This window comes from Bos indicus x Bos taurus, chromosome 12 (genome assembly GCF_003369695.1).
Source record: "Bos indicus x Bos taurus breed Angus x Brahman F1 hybrid chromosome 12, Bos_hybrid_MaternalHap_v2.0, whole genome shotgun sequence".
In the NCBI taxonomy this organism is placed as follows: domain Eukaryota; kingdom Metazoa; phylum Chordata; class Mammalia; order Artiodactyla; family Bovidae; genus Bos; species Bos indicus x Bos taurus.
In genome coordinates this window covers 28,216,831-28,237,598 of record NC_040087.1, presented here as the reverse complement: position 1 = coordinate 28,237,598, position 20,768 = coordinate 28,216,831, and the positions used below count along the sequence as shown (strand labels likewise).

At 40.1% G+C, this 20,768-nt stretch overlaps 1 protein-coding gene across 3 annotated transcripts in view; it reads left to right on the top strand.

The window, feature by feature from the left end:
• The first annotated feature begins 550 nt into the window (after positions 1–550).
• PDS5B (PDS5 cohesin associated factor B) overlaps positions 551–20,768 on the top strand; it is a 189,151-nt gene continuing 168,933 nt past the window's right edge. For 2 of the 3 annotated variants that reach the window (XM_027557450.1, XM_027557448.1), the window contains exon 1: positions 551–706. The gene's annotated coding sequence lies outside the window, so the exon portion shown is untranslated. The remainder of the gene's footprint in view (positions 707–20,768) is intronic. The other variant, XM_027557449.1, reaches the window with a different exon arrangement.

Below are 20,768 nucleotides of genomic sequence, written 5' to 3'. Positions count from 1 at the left end.
CCCTCCTCCCGCTTCCTAAACAATACCTGAAAATGGGGAAGCTGTGGGGTTAAAGACATAACATACATAGTGGAGAAAAAAGCTATTTTATGACATTTTGAGATGACTACGTCATCTCAAAAGTAAAGGAGCAAAGTACTTAACCCCAATTTTATTTACTTAGCACAACATTCGTACTGAATTTCACTGTTTTGAAAAATTTCCAACTTTTATCCATAAAGCTAGAAATATATAACAATTTGTGTGGTTTTTGGGAAAAGTCAAGAAAGTCTTAAGAGGCAGAGAAAGCATTGACAGCTGCGGGTCTTGCAGCGGCGGCGTGCCCGTGTGGCTGCGTGCGCGCGCGACGAGCTGGGCGGGGCGGAGCGGCGGCGGGGACGCGCTCCGGGCGGGGCGGGGCGGGGCACAGGGGAGGCGGGCGGGCGGGCCAGCGGGGGCGCGCGTGCGCGCGCGCGGGGCCGGCGGGTCGGTAGGGGGCGCTGCGCACCAACGCGGCGCTCTGCCTGCCCCCGGGTGCTGTCCGCGGCGGTTCGATTGGAGCAGCCGCCGAAGAGCGCTTGGCGCCATTTTGAAGCGGAGAGGAGGAGGAACGGCCGGGCTGGCTGCGGAAGGGGAGGGGGGGGAGGAGGCGATTGGATGCGGCGGCAGCGGCGGCGGATCCCGGAGAGCGGCGGAGTGAGAGGAGTAGCGAGTCGGGCACCCGGAGGTAGGAAACAATTCAGTTAACGGGAAGAGAAAACCTCTCTCTTCTCCAGTCGCCGCGCTCCATTTTTTTCAGCGCCCGCCGCCGCGGCTGTGTCTTGGCGGGGCTCAAAGCGGCGCCCGCCTGGCAGCCGCGACTCGCCTCCCGGCATCGGGGGCTGCAGCCGCCGGCTGCGCGGCGGCGGCGGCGGCGGCGCCGGGAGGAGCGGGGCGCGGGCCGGGGGCGTGGGCCGGGGCTGCCCGGTGGGGGTGGGGAGGGCCCCGGGGCGGGCGCGCTCCCTCCACGCCGCGGGCTCCAGCCGCCGCCGACTAGAAATTAAACTTGCCGCCCTGGCCGGGCCGGGGCGCCCGCGGCGGCGAGGGCGGCGGGGCGGTGACCTTGCGCGCGGCCGGGGGTCCGCGCCGGCCGCCCGCGCCCCGCCGCCTCCCCTCCCCTCCCCCCCGCGCCCGGCCGGCCGGCCGGCGGGCGGGCGGCTGTTTCCCGGGCGGCAGGCGGGCGGCGCGGCGCTCCTGTTGAATCCTTCTCGGGCGGGCGGGTTTTCCATCCCCCCTTCCGGGCGAGGGGCGGGGAGCGCGGGTCCCGGCTGGACCCCGAGCGCTGTGCGGGCCTCGGCGCCCTGGACCCCGCCGCCGGGTCCCCAGCGCCGCGCAGCTCCTCTGCTCCGGGCGGCGACCGTGGGCCGACCGAGTGACATTTTCGTATAGTTTCTTGCCGGCGTCCGGAGGTATAAAGCGCGCCCGCCGCGCCTCCCGCAGCTGGTGCAGGGGGCACCCGAGGACCCGGTTTGAGAAGGAGTCCTTCCCCGGGGGTGAGTTTCCTTTAGGAAGCCTCCTAGTCGGAACGACCCGTGCCAGCCCTGTGCGGCTGTAGGAGTTGACGTTCGTGCCGTCTCTTGTCTGGGTGACAACCTGAAAAGTTTCTGATCGGGAGAAGGATTTGGTGTGTGGTTCTCTAGCTGTTGGCTGCCTTTTGGTATATGCGTTAAAGCTGCGCTCAGCAGCCGTCCAGTTATTCGAGGCAAATGAATCTGAACCCTGAATCCCGGCACCTCCTCGTCTTCAGAGTTGCCTCTTCCTGCGTTCCATTTGTGTTCTGTGTAATCTCGGGGTAGGGTTTGGAAGAGCAGGTCCCTAACCAGTTAACACACGTTTTAGGCATCTTAGCCAACCCCCAAAGGGAACCCTTTATCTCATTTTGGAGAACGTGCCTTGAACGCTCTTCTCACACTTGTGTTATGGAATGATGGATGGGCAGTTCTGTCCTGAACGACCCTATAAACCCTGTTTAGTAAACCATTTCGGAAACTTTGGATGTAGCCTTTAGACGGTGGGTCTGCGGTCTTGAGTGAGTTGGGGGTCTTCTGCTGTTTTCCTAATAACCTTTAAAAATTCAAGTGTGTTTATATATGAGACGAGCTGTAAATAAGTCATAATTATTTAAAACTTGAATGGCAGTGTAATCATTGTTCTCAACACATGTAGGTGAAGTTTCAAGATAGAGCATTTTCCTTACTCACGTATGTGAGTGAGTGAGTGAAGTCGCTCAGTCGTGTTCGACTCTTTGCGACCCCATGGACTGTAGGAGCCTACCATGCTCCTCTGTCCATGGGATTTTCCAGGCAAGAGTACTGGAGTGGGTTGCCGTTTCCTTCTCCAGAGGATCCTACTCACGTATGGAGTCTACCATGCTCCTCTGTCCATGGGATTTTCCAGGCAAGAGTACTGGAGTGGGTTGCCGTTTCCTTCTCCAGAGGATCCTACTCACGTATGGAGTGGTCAAATAAAATGGTTAAAAACATAAAAATGGTATTAAGTGAAAAAAAGGGGGGCTAGAAAGGACACTTATTTAGGTTGTACGTATGTCAGAGATGTTAGCAGTTTTAGGGACAATAAAATGAGCATTCTTACGGTGTATGCAGGTCAGTTTGTGAAACAATTAATTTGGTATCGTCTGGTGATAGCAGAAAACTTAGTTAAAATTTGTAGTGATTTATAGGTGAAAGTTTCAACATGGAACTTTTTATGTTGAGGTAGATTTATTCTGAAAAACTTAACTAAAAAATATCCGCTTGAATTAGAGCATTATTCTTTCAAAATAAATTTACAAATGTATGTGGAAGAGTGCACTTTAGACATTCTTTGATTACTGGAGTAGTTTGTTTGTTTGTTTGTTTTTGGCCTTTTTTGATCATTAAAAAAATTATCCTCAGTGTTTTACTTAAACATGTATTTTAAATGACAAGGTAATGTTTGCAGATTCTTTACCGTTTGAGCCACCAGGGAAGCCCTAGTGTTTGTATTGGCCTTTGTTTTTTCGTAAAGAACTTTTGTGCCCTTTCTTTGTTGTTGTTGTTGCCCTTTCTTATTTTCTCCTTTCTTGTTGAGGTTGATTCTGTTTGTATTAACTTTATTTTTTACAGCAGCTGTCACTTTCATTCTTGTCTGGTTATGCCCCCGCCCCCCCCCCCCCCCCCCACCTCAAGAATTAGAGGTAATGTGATGTTGAACATGATTCATATTGTCGTGGAATGTTTTTTACTAAGGTTATTTGACAAGCAATTCTATTGAATTAGCTGTTGATTAAAAGTTTAAATTTTTAATTTATTTAAAAATTATTTTTCATCTTTAACTGTCACAGAGAGTTACATTTTGCGGATCAGGCTTTGTCAATAATTTGTTAAGCCTAAAATAAAGTGATACTCTATAATAGACAGGGCTTGCTCTGGTGAAGAGGGCAAAACTTTGTGCAGAGGGGAATATTTTGGGAGATTGTGTTCTTTCTGCTTCTTTTTCTTGAAGATTACGATTGTCCTCTGTCTTCCTCAGTGCTCCTTTTTTTTTTTTTTTTTAAAACCAGGGGTGCCTAGAACTAACAGGAGAGCTCACGGTGGTTTGACTGGGATGACAAGTACTGTGTATAATTTGTATTAAAAAAGAATAAATTTGTATTTCCTTTGTTAGTGTTAGCAGGCTATAAGGAAACTTAGATCTCCAATCATCATATGCATGAGAAATTAAGTTCAGATTGTATTTCGATTGATTTATCCAAAGTCACAGTCATATTCTTATGATGGAATTGAGACAGCCTCTAGATCTCTTGGAGGCTTAGAGGCATCCACATGGCCTGTATTGTTTTATTCAGGACTTAAGCAACATGTACACTTATTGCCAGACAGCGTAGTATTCTCTATTCCCTTCTCCCTTTTTCATTCATTCAACCAAGAAATAAAGTTTGGAGGTTAACCATCTGTTTGAGAGTCTGGTTTTAATAATTTGTATCCAGGATTCAGTCCACTTAAATTGTCTCAGAAGATAACCTCTTGCATGTCTCTGTCTTCTGTAGTTGCTTGATCTTTTTATTGTGTTACAATGCTTGACAAATAAATGCCTTACAAAAGGCATTTATTTATTCTTAGTTAAACTTATAAGCCAGAGTAACTTGGAAGTTAGTGTTGAACTTTATTTTGTTGTAAGATGTATGTATACATGAGTGTGTATTTTTTCACTTTTAAACTCAATTTGCTACACAAGTCATTTGTCACTTCCAATTACAGTAGGTGTTTGGAGAAAATTGTGTTTGGTTTTTAGTATTCCTGTTTGGGAATGTTAAAAAGTCCAAAAATCCTTAGTCCAAAAATAAACCCAGTAATTTTTTTGAGAGTGTATTTACTTGTTACGCTTATTTAAGAAGCTGCCAAATTGTTCAAAATTTTGTCTCCTTAGAGTGTAGAGGTCAGCTTTTCCTCACACTACACTGTCATGAACCACCTGGTTATAATCATTTTCCCCAATAGTTGAAAAAGGTTTTATAACCCTTTCTAACTAATTAGTTCAATTAAGGATAAGTTTGCTTTAATTGTTTCAGTTGGTAGGGGTGATCATACACAGTGAGAAAAACATGAAGATTAAGCTCAGATTAGTTAAATTTAGTTTAAAAAATAAATCTTATAGCCATTACTCTGAGATACTTAAAAATATACATTATAGTTACAGTGCCCTAACTCTAGGTGGCTCAGCGGTGAAGAAGCCTCCTGCCAGTGCAAGAGACCTGGGTTTGACCCCTGGGTGGGAAAGATCCCTGGGAGGAGGTAATGGCAACCCACTCCAGTATTGCCTGGAAAATCCGATGGACAGAGGATCATGGCAGGCTACAGAACATAGGGTTGCAAAAAGTTGGACATGACTGAGCACATCAGTAGTAAGCAATTATTAGAATACTTGGTTTAGCAGTGTAAAGTTTACAAGTTAGCTCAGAGGAGTGGAGGAAAGACTGATAAGCAGGAAGCTAATATGAGGCATTGTTAAAGGCCCATAATCTAGAAGTACTCTACTGACTTTCCTCTCTTTGACAGAGAGTGCTCTGACCTGATTCAGTTTAATGAACAAATATTAAGCTTCATGTATCCATTGTACCAGGGATGACGCAACCAACAAGACTGAGGCTCTGCTCTGTAGAAGTTTAGGGTGGTGGTTGGCCACTTGCACCAAGGCCGTGAGAGCTGAGGAGAACCAAAGTAGGACCCCTGTTGTTAAGTGATTCTGTGAGGGGCAGGCTCTCCTCCCTCTGCAGTGGCAGCTGAAGTTGCTCTTCTTTATGTGGGAGAGCGAAGGAGGAGACATTATAACCACAAGCATTGTCTCTCTCTAGGCGGGAATGGTTAGGGGGCCCAAAAGGAGACAAGTCTGTGGTTCCCTGGGCAGGGTAGGGATTCTTTTTCTCTTTCATCTCTCAGATTGTTGTAGAGAGGTAAGTGAAGAGATTTTAAAGAAAGTCCCAGATACTTATCCAAAATGTATTTACAAAATACATCCCTAAGTAGTTGAAATTCCATCAGGCAATTTCAGTTAGCCTTCAAATATTGGGATGGGAGTTGGGTGTGTGTGTGTGGAGAGTTGGTAGTGAGAGTAATTGTTAAGGTTGAGAAGGAGGAAAGAAGTACTTTAAAGAATCGTGGATTTTAAGCTAAAAGTTACACATGTATATGATAAAATTCTTATGGTACAGAAAGGTAAAAATAAAAGCTACTTTACAGTTTCCCCCTAAAAGGTAATCCATTGTTAGCAGTTTTCTGAAAGTTTACTTTTCAAAATATTTATACAGAAAAGTATTATACCTTACTTGTTGTTGTTATAAAAAACTATCTTGTTTACTTCTTCCTGCAGTTTACTTTTTTTCTGTAGTTAATATCACATAGCTCTTCTCATATTGGCGCATATAGATCAACATAATTTAAAAATAATTAGAGTATTATATGCATATATCACTATATTCTGACTTTTTTTGAGTGGTATTTAGGATGTAATTGTTTATACAAACCAACAGTATATGACTATGCCTGTTACATGTTTGCTAACATTGGGCTTTATTAAGCTATATTTTTTGCTGATTTAATTTGAGAGGTTTGTACCTTGTTTTTAAAAGGGCTTCCCTGATGTGGGTAAAGAATCCACCTCCAATGCAGGAGACAAGACATAGGAGACGTGAGTTAGATCCCTGGGTGGGGAAGATCTCCTGGAATAGGAAATGGCAACCCACTCCAGTATTCTTGCCTGAAAAACCATTAGGACAAAGGAGCCCAGTGGGCTACAATCCAAAGGGTTGCAAAGAGTTGGACAAAACTGAGCAGCTCTGCATGCCCGAACCTTGTTTCGGGTTTGCATTTTGCTGATTATGAGGATGGTGATAAAATTCGTACGCTTATTGGGCAGCGGTTATTTGCAGCACATACTTTAGATTGAGTAGGTTAATTATCTGGATGCCCCCCTTTCTCCATAAAATGGTTTGAGGGAGATGGAATTTGCCAAGAGGAATAAGATTTCAGAACCCATGGGGAATAATGCCCTGAATGGAGAGGCTACAGTGTTGGGCTGTGAACGGTAACCAAAGGTTAACATGAGGTTATTGAGAACCCTTAACTTGTTCTTAACAGAACATTATATAAAGGCAGGAATGGAGATTTGAGAGTCAGGGCAAGTAAATGTTATATAGGGTCAGCTCTGTCTCCTGTTGTCTGCTTGTTCTCTCTCACCACTCACCCCTCTTGCCCCAACTGTCATTTCATTTTTTATTTATGCTGTCATTTGATTTGTTCCTCTTCCCTGGTGGGGGTGGCAACCTTGACTTTGATAGTTCAGTTCCTCCAGAGATGAGGGACGGTTTTTCTATAAGGGAAACTGATTTTCCTTCAGTCAAAGGGAACAGTTCTCATTTCTAACATCCTTTAGATCTATTTTGTGATCTTCAGTAGTACCTCTTTATAGTTGATATTCTGCTAGTGTCAGGGACCTTACGTGCTGAACTGCAAAAACCTGGGATGTTGGCATGAATACCTGGCTTTGTTCCCATTTAATCCCCCATGCTGTCCCCACCCCAGCTTTACTTTTTTTTTTTTTTTAATGAATTAAGTTTTTTCTTAGGCTTGGGAGGCAATTGGTTTAAAAGACTCTTATCTGTTACCCCCTACCCCACCTCACCCTCCCCAAATGTGACATGTAGAGATGATGTTAATTACCTTGATCTTTTCACAATGATACATACATGTCATACATACACATATGTATGACATATGTATGTATATGCATATACGCATATACATATATGCATATATGTGATATATGCATGATATATATATGTGCATACATATATCAAAAGATTAAGCCATATACCTTCAGTATCTACATTTTTATATGTCAAAGATGTCTCAGTAAAGTTTAAAAAAATGTTCGTATCTATCTTCAATTATTATATACACTATTATCTTAAAGTGGAGCTTCCCTCGTGGCTCAGATGGTGAACAATCTGCCTTCAGGGCAGGAGACGTGGGTTCCATTCCTGGATCAGGAAGATCCCATGGAGAAGGGAATGGCTTACCCGCTCCAGTATTTTTGTCTGGATAATTCCCGGAGCAGAGGAGCCTGGTGGGCTACAGGGGTCGCAAATTGTTGAGCACGACCGATCAAATGGATGGCCCTTTATCATTTGTACCCTTAGTCTAGGCTTTCAAACCAGGGTGATTTTGAACACCCTTTCCTTCCCTGGTCTCTCCCCTCAGGACCTTTGGCAATGCCTGGAGACATTTTGGTTGTCCCACCGGGAGGGTCTGGAAGGAGGGGGAGAGCAGTGCTGCTGGTATCTAGAGAATAGAGACAAGGGTGTTGCTGAACATCCCACAATGAGGAGGGCAGCCCTCCACAACAAAAAATGATCTGGTCCTAAATGTGTCTGTTGCCAAGAAATCCTGGTTTTGGCCGAACTAGTTCAGGAAACCCCCAGTTTGGGAGAATTAGGCCTGCCCACCAGCTTTGATGGTAGCAGTCAAGCAGTAGTAATGTTTCATGTAGTCTTAGGCTCAGAATGGAAAGTTTTGAACTAATAGCTCTTGAGTACTTTTTTCCCCTCCTCTGTCTCTTTGGTCCCTTTCTTTTCAGCTTTTTGCTTTTCATTCTCCTCTACTTTTATGGTGTTAACAATTAGGTCAGGGCTTTGTGGTTTGGAAGGTCCCTAGCATTGAAGACTTGAACTGAAGTCGAAACATATTTAGCTATTTGATAGGGTGCTTGAGGAGTGAAGTCCCTTGCTAAGGAGAGCTGAAGAGCAAGGTGGTTAAGCATATAGACAAGAGTCTAGACTGGTTTTTATCCTGCCTCCATCAGTAGCTAGCTGTGTCACTGTGGACAAATTACCTAATCTCACCAAGCCTCAGTTTCTTAATCTGTAAAGTGGGAATAATAGCAGATATCTCATTTTAAAAGCAGGTTTATTGAGATGTGACTCACATTCCGTACAGTTCACCTGATGAAAGTGTGCAGTTTATTTTTTCCTAATATGTTTGTAGGTGCAACCATTGCCACGATTTTTGCTCTTTGTCTTTTATAAGAGAAACCCTGAATCCATTAGCAGTCGATTCCAGTCACCCCTTATCTCATTAGTTTTAGGTATAAATCAGGCCAAATGCTTACCCTGGTGATTAATATGTAATATTTAATTAAAAAACTTTTTAACTTGGGGCAGAGAGACTATTTGTGGCAAGACCATTTGTATCACTTTAGAGAAGGCAAAGATGGATAATTTTCTGTTGAATGGATATTTACATGCTATACTATCCAAAGAAATTGTTTTCAGATATAAAGATGAAAGATATTCCTTCATTTAAAAGATCTTTATTCAAGTAGGAAGAGACATATTTTAAAATACTAGTTATACCAGTTATAATTGTAAGATAATTATAAAATGAGGTAGAATAAGTGCTTTCAGGAAGGTATAAAAATTATTGAAATTGGAAATTTGATAAAGGGAGATTAGGTTAAGAGTATAGGAACCATGAAAAACTTCTCTAAAGTAGAGACCATTCTGGCCAAGTCTTAGTTGATAAAATATGGGACTTTGGCTCTGTGAAGACCACCTGAAGAATGCTGGTTTTTGAAATACTGGTAGTATCCTCATAATGTTTTTTTTTTTTTGCTGCCTCATGCTGCTGCCAAATGGTTGCCTCTGGTAGCTACACCTGCATTCTTTTTTAAAAGATAACTTGTCTATTTTTTGCTTAGACTTGAGGCTTGTGGGATCTTAGTTCCTGGACCAAGGATTGAGCCTGGACCCTCAACAGTGAAAGGACTGTGTCCTAAGCACTGGTATTCCTAATCTGTTCTGAACTTGGCAAATTACCTAAGTACAAGAAATAAGTGTGTAGTGAGAGCCTGGTGTCTGTGAGAGCAGGATGTGATTATGTGCCATGCTGTCACTTTGAGTTAGTTGCCTTTTTAGTTTTATTCTCCAGGTTAATTGCGTGTATAGAATAAATAGTTCCTCGGTAAATTAGGCTCATATAAAATGTTTTCTTTTTTTCCTTCCAAGGCTGCCGTAACCTTTCTTTTCAGTTTCCTATCCTTTTTCTCATGCACCATCAGACACAGCACCTCCAGTGCATGTCCCAGCTGAGCCGCACTGCTGTCTCCTTTAACATCTGGTTAACACAGGATATTTTTGTTTTTTGAAAGTTAAATGACTAGATTTGTATCAAGTCAGTAATCTGAGTGTTATCTTGACCCCTCCATCTCCTTTACTTCTTAAATCAAATTTGAGTTACCAAATCCTGTTGATTCTGATACAGTAGTTTCAAAGTCTTTTTTTTTTTTTTTAAACACTATGTATGCAGTAATACTTCAAAAGTAAAAAAGCAAAAAGAGACTTACAATAAAAAGTCTCTTACTTGTATCCTTCCTCATCTGTATATTTCCTAGACTCCTACAATAGTTTACCAATATTATTGATTTCTTATATTCTTCTGAGGATTTAAAAAAATACAGCCCTGTACAAACACATTTATCCCACCCCATTCCTTCTCTTACCCCAACACATGTTTTACACTAATGCTGGAAACTTTAACTGCTTTGCCTTTTATTTTCCTCACTTAACAGTACACCCTGGAGACCTTCAGTATCAGTATATAAAGTGCTATATGTGTGCTCTGTCCCTCTCCACAGCTGCAGTGTTCATTTTGTTTATGAACTATGATTTAACTAGCCCAGTGATGTATATAGTAAGATTGTTTCTAGTTTTTACTATTATAAAAATACTGCATGAGCAACCTTGTACCCCTGTTATTTTGTGCATATGCAGGCATGTCTGTAGATTCAGTTCCTACAAGTGGAATTGCTGGGTTAAAGAATAAATGAGATACAATTTTGATAGATATTGTCGCCCTTCATAGGGGTTGAAACAATAATGTATGTGTGAGAACACTTGTTTTCCCATAGCCTTGTCATTACAGCATACAGTCCAGTTTTTTGGGTTTTTGCCAGTATAATAGGTGAAAAACGATACCTCAGTGTAGCTTTCATTTTTTACATTTCTTGTGAGTGAAGTTGAGCATCCGTTCATTTGTTTGGGCCATTTTGAGCTTCATTTTTTTTCTCTGTGAACTGTCTGATCTGAATCTTTAGTCATTTTCCTGTCCATTTTGGGGATTCTTCAATTTCTCTTCAGTTCATGTGCCTTGGTTGAATTTTTAAAAGGAAACAACTTGCTTGTTGCAGTTGTCCTCTGACAGATTGCTTCCATTTTTACTCCCTTCTAGGCTTTCTGTCATTCTCACTGTTAGCAAAGTGATACTTCTAATTGCAAATTTGAAAGCATCATTCCCTTGCTTAAAACTGTCAAGTGGCTCTTCACTGGCTCCATAGCCCAAGGGCCGTAGCGTTAGGATGGCACCTCATAGCTTCTCCAGCTCCCAGAACACTGGACTGCTCCTAGCTCCTTGTCGAGTTCGACCCTTTGTCTGTGTCTTTGCGTGGGGTATTTCTCTGTTTATGATGGTCCGTTCCTGCTTGTCTACATGTCCACAGTTGGCGCTTGTCATTCTCCACCCAATGAAGAGGCTTTTCTGTCGCCTGAGTCTTCGCTCAGGCCCCTGTGTATACCCTTATAATGGAAACCCTCGCATTGTGTACTGTTACTAGGTGTGTATTTCTTTGCCCTAGATTGTTACCCTCTTGAGGGCATGAACTTACGGACTTATGGAACCTAGCCTAGTGTTTGGCACATAGATGATGAGAGATAATTACCGAGAACTCATTGATACATGTATACATACACTACATGTAGACAACCCAGGACAAAGGAAAAAAAAGGAAAATTAATACTATGAACTCATTTATTTAAAAATTTAATTTTTACATTGAGATATTTATTAAATACAATAAAATGTACAGACCTTAGTTGTTTTAGATGTGACTTTTAGGTGTGACAGTTGTACTAATGTAACTGGTAACCAAAGGATGATAAAGCATTCTCATCTCTCCCCAGAAAGTTCACTGGTTACCCTTTGCATTCAGTTCCCCTCTCCCCCAAAAACTCTGAATTCTAACATTGTAGGTATTTTGTTTGGTCTTCGTACAGTGTCTTCTTTTCTGGTATCTAGCTTTGTTTGTTTAACATATATTTCCAGACGCATCTGTGAGGGTGGATGTGTCAGAGTCCTTTTTATTGCTGAGTAGTATGCCATTGGATGAATGTGTCAAGCTTATTTTTTCTTCTGTTGATGGGTATTTGAGTTATTTTCAGTTTTTTCATTTTTAAGAATAAGGCCTGTATGGATCTTTTTGCAAACATGTTTTTATTTTTCTTGAGTCAATACCTAGGATTGGAATTGTTGGTTTAATGCACAACAAAGGAAACTATTAGCAAGGTTAAAAGACAGCCTTCAGAATGGGAGAAAATAATAGCAAATGAAGCAACTGACAAACAACTAATCTCAAAAATATACAAGCAACTCCTACAGCTCAATTCCAGAAAAATAAATGACCCAATCAAAAAATGGGCCAAAGAACTAAATAGACATTTCTCCAAAGAAGACATACAGATGGCTAACAAACACATGAAAAGATGCTCAACATCACTCATTATCAGAGAAATGCAAATAAAACCACTATGAGGTACCATTTCACGCCAGTCAGAATGGCTGCGATCCAAAAGTCTACAAGCAATAAATGCTGGAGAGGGTGTGGAGAAAAGGGAACCCTCTTACACTGTTGGTGGGAATGCAAACTAGTACAGCCACTATGGAGAACAGTGTGGAGATTCCTTAAAAAACTGGAAATAGAACTGCCTTATGATCCAGCAATCCCACTGCTGGGCATAACAGAATTGAAAGAGACACATGTACCCCAATGTTCATCGCAGCACTGTTTATAATAGCCAGGACATGGAAGCAACCTAAATGTCCATCAGCAGATGAATGGATAAGAAAGCTGTGGTACATATACACAATGGAGTATTACTCAGCCATTAAAAAGAATACATTTGAATCAGTTCTAATGAGGTGGATGAAACTGGAGCCTATTATACAGAGTGAAGTAAGCCAGAAAGAAAAACACCAATACAGTATACTAACGCATATATATGGAATTTAGAAAGATGGTAACAATAACCCTGTATACGAGACAGCAAAAGAGACACTGATGTATAGAACAGTCTTTTTGGACTCTGTGGGAGAGGGAGAGGGTGGGAAGATTTGGGAGAATAACATTGAAACATGTATAATATCATGTATGAAACGAGTCGTCAGTCCAGGTTCGATGCACGATACTGGATGCTTGGGGCTGGTGCAATGGGACGACCCAGAGGGATGGTAGGGGGAGGGAGGAGGGAGGAGGGTTCAGGATGGGGAACACATGTATACCTATGGCGGATTCATTTCAATATTTGGCAAAACCAATACAATATTGTAAAGTTTAAAAATAAAATAAAATTAAAAAACAAGCAGATGTGTGTTTTACTATGTAAGAAACTGCTGCATAGTTTTTTGGAATTTTCTCTTAAATACTCTTCACTGTGACTATGTTTTCTAGTTGCTCCACATCCTTTCCAGTACTTGAATGATCTTTTTTTTTTTAGATTCATTTTTGTTCATGCTGGGTCTTCCTTGATGCGTGAAGACTTTCTCCAATTGCGGCGAGTGGGGAATACTGTCCAGTTGCGATGCGCAGGCTCTTCATTGCTGCGGCTTCTCTTGCTGTGAAGCAAGGGCTCTTGCACACAGGCTTCAGCAGTGGTGGCGCGTGGCTTAGTTGCTCCAGGGCATGTGGGATCTTCCTGGATCAGGGATCAAACTTCTGTCTCCTGTATTGGCAGGCACATTCATTATCACTGAGCACCAGGGAAGCCCATGGTCATTCTTTTTAATTTTGGCTATTTAGTGGATGTGAAATGGTATTTTGTGGTTTTATTTTGGATTTCCTTGCTAGCTAATGATGTTTCATATGGTTGACAATTGTTAATAATTTTGTAGAATACCTCTTAAGTTTTTTGCATATTAAAAAGAATTGGTTATCTTTCTATTATTGATGTGTAAGAATTCTTAATATAGTCTTGATACAAGTTTTTTGTAGCATCAATGTCCTGGGAGTGTTTTCTCCCAGTTTGTAAGTTTGTCTTTTCCTTAACAGTGTATTTTGATAAGCTAAAGTTTTTAATTTTGATGCAGTTCAGTTCTTTTTCTTTAATAGATTTGAGTTCTAAGAAGCTTTTGCATACTCAGAAATCATGAAACTTATTTCCCTTGTTTATTTTAGAAATTTCATAGTCTTATGGATGGGGCTGTGGTCCATCTTGAACTATCGTGTGTTGTGTGAAGTAGGGATTGAGGTTCATTTAAAAAAAATATCCAATTTCAACATCATTGTTGGAAAATATTTTTTTGTTTTGCTACACTGAATTGCTGTTGTGTTTTGGTCTAGGATTGCTTGTGCACACATGTGGATCTGTTTCTGGACTCAATTTTGTTTCTTTGATCTCATTGTCCCCCTATGCTAGTATTATTATTATCTCTGTTGCCATAAGTCTTGAAATCAAATTGTGTGAATCCTCTAATATTCTTTTGCCATCTAGTTCCTTTGTGTTTCTATATAAATTTTAAAATCAGTTTGTGAATTTTCTATGGAAAAAAAACTTTATGGGATATTGATTGGGATTGGGATTGTGATTGTGTTGCTCTATAATTACATTTAGGGAGAAATGACCTGTAACAATATTGAATTTGATAGTGAGCCTTTAACATGGTTTCCCTTGATCCCTGCCTCCTTGTATTTGCACCCTTTTGTATTTACCTTGCACATGATTTTAGGGTTGGTCTGTGTAACCTGTAGAATACGGTTAAAGTCCCTTCTGAAATTAGATTATAAAAGGCACGGCGGCTTGTGTATTGGTCACTTTCTGTCTCTCGTTGCTAACTGTAGGAGAAACCAGCTACCATGTTGTAGAGAGGCCCACTGAAATTTTACCCTACTCGCTAGTTAACAGGTTAGCCTGCTGCAGTTTCATGGATGCTGATAGAAGGCATACGAATCTTGGGTCTGAGTCGGAAGACAGGTCATTGTCACAGCTACTGTAGTGGCCTGGGTGCTGTGAGCATTTTTGCACCAGTTCCTCAGTCTCCAGATCACACTTCATGTGAAGAGGATCGGATGACAGCTGCACATGCAGAGCTTGCATTACAAAGGAATTCTGAGCATAGGGCACCTGGACATTTTTTAATGCACAGTAAGCATACCTGCTATTTGCTCTGAAGGAGACTTTATTTTCCCAATCTGTTCACTTTATAAACATCTTTGGAAAGCCTGGAACAAGGGGCAGTGAGATCCTCAGCTGCAAGTGTGCAGAAATGTGAAAGACAAATGGAATATTGTCTCCCAACATCCTTGTGACCAAGGACTGAGGCTTTCTCTTGGAAGCAGATCCTCTGGCCTTCAGTTGAATGTAGACCCAACTATAGTTTGCAACCTCCTGAGAAACCCTTGAGCCAGACCCACCAGCTAAGCTGCTTCTGGATTTCTGACCCTTGGAAACTGTGAGAGAGAATAAATATTTTCAACTGCTAAAGTTTTGGAATTTATTACACATCAGTGGCTGATTAATACAGTTGTTTACCTTTCCTTTTATTGGGTCATCTTTTTTGATATGTACTGTAAACAAATTTTATATACATGTATGTGTATATACAAGACCTCTACATCAGTGGAGTAAAATAGGTTTTTCTGTATCAATATGTTATGGTAATACACTTATTACGTAATATAATTTTGTTCATGTAACATTTTAATGATCTTCATAGAGATCTTGCAGTTGTATTTATTCCTGAAGATTTTTCTTCTTGATGCTATTTTCTAAATTTTATTTTTTGCTGCTAGTATGTAGAAATAGAGTAGTTGTAACAATTCTTGTGTGCATATACTTTGACCATGCTGAACTAAGTTCCAATTGCCTTTTTGTGGCTTCTTTAGGATTTTCTCTGCAAAAATAACCACATCTGTGACTAATAAGACAGTTTTACTCCCTTTTCTCCCATCTTTATAAGCTTTTTATTTCTTTGCCTTACCTTATTGCTGTATCTAGCCTTTTCAATTTAGTGTTGAAGAGAAAGGGTAATAATAGTCGTTCTTGTCTTGTTCCACATCTTAAGGGGAAAGCAGTATCTTAACATTAAATAGAATGTCAGCAGTGGTTTTTCTGTAGATTAAAAGAAATCACATTGAGGGTGTTCCTTTCTATTTCCAGATTACTGATATTTTAATTTTTATAGATGGGTGTTGAATTTTGTCAGATGTTCCCCTTTTTCATTTACTGAGATGACTTTATTCTGTTATTATGGTGAATTGTATTTATTTATTTTTGAAAGTTAAACCAGTTGTGCATTCCTGAGTTAATCTTATTTGGTCGTAAATATATTGTCTTTTTATCTGTTTCTGAACTTGATCTGTTAATATTTTGTTAAGGATTTTGGTGTCTGTGTGTGGGAGGAATGTTGGTCTATGATTATCATTTTTTGTAATGCCTTTTGATAACATGTTTCGCTTTCTAAAAGAATTTTTGTTTTCAGAAATAGTTTATATATGACTACTGTTATTTCTTTAATGTTTGGTAACCATGTAGGCATGGAGGGGTTTTATGTTGTGTGGGGGGGAAATTTTTTTTAACAGATTTCATTTCTTTGGTAAATATATAATTACGTTGTTCAGTCACTAAGTTGTGTCCAAACTCTTTGTGACCCCATGGACTACAGCACACCTGGCTTCCCTGTCCTTCACCGTCTCCCAGAGCTTGCTCAAACTCGTGTCCATTGAGTTGGTGATGCCATCCAACCATCTCATCCTCTCTCCTCATCTTCTGCCTTCCGTCTTTCCCAGCATCAGGGTCTTTTCCATTGAGTCAGTTCTGGGAGCTTCAGCTTCAGCATCAGTTCTTTTAATGAATATTCAGGGTTGGTTTCTTTTAAGATTGATGGTTTGATCTCCTTGCTGTCCAAGGGACTCTCAAGAGTCTTCTCCAACACCACAGTTAGGCATCAGTTCTTTGGTGCTCAGCCTTCTTTATGGTCCATCTCTCACATCCATACATGACTACTGAAAAAACCATAGCTTTGACTAGACCGACCTTTGTCAGCAAAGTGATGTCTCTGCTTTTTAATACGCTTTCTAAGTTTGTCATAACTTTTCTTCCAAGGAGCAAGTGTCTTAATTTCATGGCTGCAGTTACCATCTGCAGTGATTTTGGAGTCCAAGAAAATAAAGTCCGTCACTGTTTGCATTGTTTTCCCATCTATTTGCCATGAAGTAATGGGACCGGTACTCTTGCCTGGAAAATCCCATGGATGGAGGAGCCTGGTAGGCTGCAGTCCATGGGGTGGCTAAGAGTTGGACACAACTGAGCAACTTCACTTTGACTTTTCACTTTCATGCATTGGAGAAGGAAATGGCAACCCACTCCAGTATTCTTGCCTAGAGAATCCCAGGGATGGGGGAGCCTGGTGGGCTGTCATCTATGGGGTCGCACAGAGTCAGACACGACTACAGCAACTTAGCAGCAGTAGCAGCAATGGGACCGGATGAAATGATCTTAGTTTTTTGAATGTTGAGTTATATGATTATATGGATTTTCTGTCTTTTTTTTTCTATAGGCGGTATATATGTATCTCATTTAGGTTATCAACCCTCTTGGCAGAAGGTTTTTAATTTTCCCTTGTGATCCTTTTAAATTTTGTAGGAGCTGTTGTGACCCCTTTTTAATGCTCTTTTTCCTTGGTCATTCTTGCTATGAGTTTAGCAATTTGATTTCTTTCCACAGCTTTTGGTTTCAATAATTTAATTGACTTGTGCCTATCTTGATAGTTTCCTTCACTCTTATCTTCTGTTGGCTTAATGTATTCTTTTAACCCCTGGCTCCTTAAGCTAGAAATTTAGATATTTAATTCGGAAACTTAGATGTTTAAATTTGAGTTCTTTTTTTAAATAAGCACTTAAAAAGTTATATTTTCCACACATTTCTATATGTTATATTTTCATTATCAGTTCAAACTATTTTCTGATTTCCTTAACTCATGAATTTTTTTAGAAGTGTGTTGCTTAATTTTCAAATATTTTGGTTTTTCCCAAATAGCTTGTGTAATTGATTTCTTTTTTTGGCCACGCTGTGTGGCATGTGGGATCTTACTTTCCTGACGACCAGGGATTGAACCCGCACTCCCTGTAGTGGAAGTGTGGAGCCTTAACCACTGGACCACTGGGGAAGTCCCTGTAATTGATTTTTTTTAATGTATTTCTGTTGTAATTACAGATTAAACTCTGAAAAATTTTCATCTTTTAAAATGTGGACTTATTTTATGGTGTGATATATGGTCTTACATAATTAAGTTGGTAAATAGTAATAATTGATATTTGAGGTCAGAAAACATCCTGCAAGGGGCAGTATAGGAAATATTTTAGGTTTTGTGAATTACACAGTTTCTGTTTTAACTACCCTGCCCTTGTAGTGCAAAAGTAACGTGGCAATATGTAAATAAATGAGTGTGGCAGCATTCTAATAAAACTTTATTTACAGAGATGGGTAGCGGTCCTGTAGTTTGCTGCACCTGATTTATTGCCTATGAATTGCTTTATAATCATTTCAGTAGCTGCGAGAGGGGGGGTATTAAAATTAGCAAATATAACTGTGGATTTATTTTCTTCCAATAACTTTGTTGGCTTTATTTATTAATTTATTCACTTAATTGATTTATTCATACCATTTCCCTTGTGTTTACTATTTATATTCATGGTGTATAATTTTTGATTATTATATGTTTAACCTGATTGTGTCTTTGTTTTTAAAAGTATGTTTCTTTTAGATAGCATATATTTAATGGATTTATTCCTTTCCTTCCTTCCTCCTTCCCTCCCTTAATAGTAACCGTATCTAATAATCTCTGTCTCTGAGTGGAGGATTTGGTAACTTTACATTTAATGTTATTTATATGGTTAAAAGTCTTCCATATTACTCTGTTTTATCAGTTTGTCTCCTCTCTTCCTTCTCTTACTGCCCACAGTTCTTTTATGTTGATCAGATTTTTAAAAATAAATTGCCATTGGGCTTTTTAAGCTGTATGGCTTTGTATAAGTGGCTGCTGTAGGGATTCCAGTATTCATGATTAGCTTTTACAGTTCACTTACTATTAACATTATTCCACTTGATGTAAAATGAAAGAACCTTAAAAAACGTAATTACATTTAACTTTTGTACTATTGGTATGTTAACTTTTGCTTCAACACAGTGCTATTTTTGCTTTAGTCATTTGCCTTTTTTTAGGGAGAGAAACGAGAGTCTTTAATTACATAATTATTTTGGATTTTCTTTATATGTATAGATCTAAGTTTCATTTGATGTCATTTCCTTTCAACTTGAAGAATTTCCTTTTAACACGGCATAATGTTTAGGTCTAGTGATTAAAGTCTTCAGCTTATGTATGTTCACACACACACACTCAGAGTAGATATACATACATTTATTAAGAGTAAATATATTACTCTTACATTTTTATAATTATAATTTAAAATTGTATTACTCTTAGTAAATGTTTATATATATATATTTACTCTCATTTTTTGAGAATATTTTTGCTGGATGTAGATTCTGGGTTGACAGTCTTTAATTGCTTTAAAGATCCTTTTTTAATTGTCTTCTGGTATCCATTACATCTTTAATTTTTGACAGTTTGATATTCTTTTTTCTTTTTCTCTCATTTGTTACTCTGCTTAGAGTTGAGCTCATTGGATTTGCAAATTGATTTTTTCACCAGTTTTTTGACCATTATTTAAAATGATTTTTCTGTCTCATTCTCTCTTCTCTTTGAGATTTTTGATCTTTTGCTTAAAAGTACTATGGGGGGCTGCCCTGCTGGCTCAGTGGTAAGATGATCTTCCTGCCAATGCAGGGGACACAGGTTCAATCCCTTATTGAGGAACATCCCACATACCTCAGGTCAACTCAGCCCGTGCACCATGACTGCTGAGCCTTTGGTCTAGAGCCCAGGAGCCACAACTGCTGAGCTCACTCACTGCAACTGCTGAAGCCCTTGTTCCCTAGAGCCTGTGCTTGGCAATGAGAGAAGCCACCACAATGAGAAGACTGCGTACTGCAACCTGAGAGTAGCCCTTACAGCAACGAAGACCCAGCACAGACAAAAATAAGTGAAGTAAAATTATTAGGAAAAAAAAATGTACTATGGGTCTGTGAGTCTCTCTTGTTTTTGATTTTTTCAGTCTTTTCCCCTCAGTTCTTCCAGTTGAGTGACTTATACAGATTTGTCTTCACAGTCACTACCTCTTTTTTATATTGCTTCTAGTATGCTGTCAAGCCCATTCTCCACCCCCATATATTTATAAATACTTAATTTCCAATTTCATTGAGATGTAATTGACAAGTAATATTGGATAAGTGTAAGATATATAGCATGATACGTATGTATATATTGTTAAGTCATTACCATAGTTAGGTGGGCTAACACATCTGTCATCTTACATAGTTAACATTACTTTGTATGTGTGGTGAGAATATTTAAGATTTACTCTCAGCAGCTTTCAAGCACACAGTACAGTATTGTTAACTGTAGTCACCATTCTGTACATGAGAGCCCCAGAACAATTTATCTTGAAACTGAAAGTTTGTACTCTTTGACAAAAATCTCTCCATTTCTTCTCACTCCCCCTCACCCTGTCAACTCTGTTTATATGAGTTCGAATTTTTAGATTCCATGTAAAAGTGAGATCACACAGTATTTATTTTTCTGTCTGATTTATTTCACTTAACATAATGTCCATAAGGTTCATCCCTGTTGTACAAAATGATAAAATCTCCTTTTTTGTGTCTCATGTTCTCTTGAATATATACACAACATCTTTATTCATTCATCCACTGATGGATATTTAGGTTATTTCCATGCCTTGGATATTGTGAATAATTTTGCAGTGATCACAGGGATGCAGATATCTCTAAACCCACTTTAAAATAATGTACTTTTCAGTTCAAGTATTTCATTTTTTAAAAAATATCTTTTGGCTGTGCTTGGGTCTTCGTTCCTGAACTTGGACTTTGTCTAGTTGCAACAAGTGGGAGCCCCTCTCTAGCGGTGGTGCGTGGGCTTATTGTGGAGCACAGCCTCCAGGGTGCGTGGGCTTCAGAAGCTGTGGTACACGGGCTCAGCAGTTGCTGCCTGTGGGCTCTAGAGCACAGGCTCAGTAGATGCGCTACACGGGCTCAG